This window comes from Mandrillus leucophaeus, unplaced genomic scaffold, assembly GCF_000951045.1.
Source record: "Mandrillus leucophaeus isolate KB7577 unplaced genomic scaffold, Mleu.le_1.0 Scaffold174, whole genome shotgun sequence".
NCBI classification, from domain to species: Eukaryota; Metazoa; Chordata; class Mammalia; order Primates; family Cercopithecidae; genus Mandrillus; species Mandrillus leucophaeus.
This window is the reverse complement of record NW_012101743.1, coordinates 1,990,079-1,991,205: the sequence shown is the minus strand read 5'-3', so window position 1 is coordinate 1,991,205 and position 1,127 is coordinate 1,990,079. Positions and strand designations below refer to the sequence as shown.

General features: G+C 50.6%; 1 protein-coding gene across 1 annotated transcript in view; it reads left to right on the top strand.

The window, feature by feature from the left end:
* Positions 1 to 698: 698 nt before the first annotated feature.
* The window catches only part of KLHL13 (kelch-like family member 13), a 195,461-nt gene continuing 195,032 nt past the window's right edge, over positions 699 to 1,127 (top strand). The window contains exon 1 of the mRNA XM_011977131.1: positions 699 to 762. The gene's annotated coding sequence lies outside the window, so the exon portion shown is untranslated. The remainder of the gene's footprint in view (positions 763 to 1,127) is intronic.

Below are 1,127 nucleotides of genomic sequence, written 5' to 3'. Positions count from 1 at the left end.
AAAGTCAGCAATGTTGAAGATCTCAGATCCCAGAGGGAGAAATCCTAGAAAACATAAAGATTCCACACTCACCGCATCACTTCCTTAAAAAAAAAAACTAAAAAACAGCCAAAGAAAAAAATCACAACAGTGATTAAACTGGTTGCTAAGAGCAAACTCCCTTTATTTTCCCAAGGAGGAGTCTGGAATTGTAAGTAGAAAGGCAAGGAAGGGCAAAGGAAGAGGTGTAAGAAGGTGGCCCCAGGCTGTAACCGTCAAGAAGGCAAAGAATGAATAGAAGACAAGCAAGGGGAAAAACAGGCTTGACGGGGGTTTTTGTTGGGGGCTAGGCTGATAGAACAGAATCAAGATTCTGACTTAGAAGAGCAGTCCCACCAGAGTTGGGAAGCAGGTCGCATAGTTAAGAGCCTGGGTGCCAGAATCACACCACTTGGGATCCTGAGTCCCGCTCTGTCACTATTTACGTAACCTCTGGCAACTTGCTTAACCTATACACCTCAGTTTTGTCACTTGTAAAATGGAGACAATAGTGTGTAACTTACAGAGTAGCTGTGAATTAGGTAAGTTGAAGCTTCAGTGCTTGGTTCATAGCAGACGCTCAGTAAAATGTTAAACAGTTATTTGTAGTTTTTATCCTTCCTCTTTCTTAATGTTGTGTACTGCAGCAGGGAGGGGGAGGGATGAAGCGCTTATCCCACTAGAAGAGTGGTATTTGTGTGAGAGCCTGGGTCAGGCTTATTTTGAGACGTGGGCCCCACTGAGGTGAGGTGGCACCGCTTCCAGAGCACACCCTTTGCCGGGGCCCTGCCGTGACTATGAGGAGGCCGAGGCCACGGCTGGCAGAATGCACGGGTGGACCTCCTTGGAGTGGCTAACCCAGGGCGGCTGCACTGTTGTCCTTGGATACTTGACACTTTTCACTTTCTCTGCCTCCCGGCACTAGAAGCCATGTGGGCTCACACCCGACCCTCCCGGTTTCGGAGGCGTGAGGGCCACTTAGCGGTCATTCAGCTTCAGGGTCCAGCCCTGTCAAGCTTTGGCTACAGCCTGGGAGTTCCGTTGGGACCCCACACACTGTCCTAGCCACAGCTCCCCGCCACCCTGCCTCCCGCGCAGGCGCCGCCGGG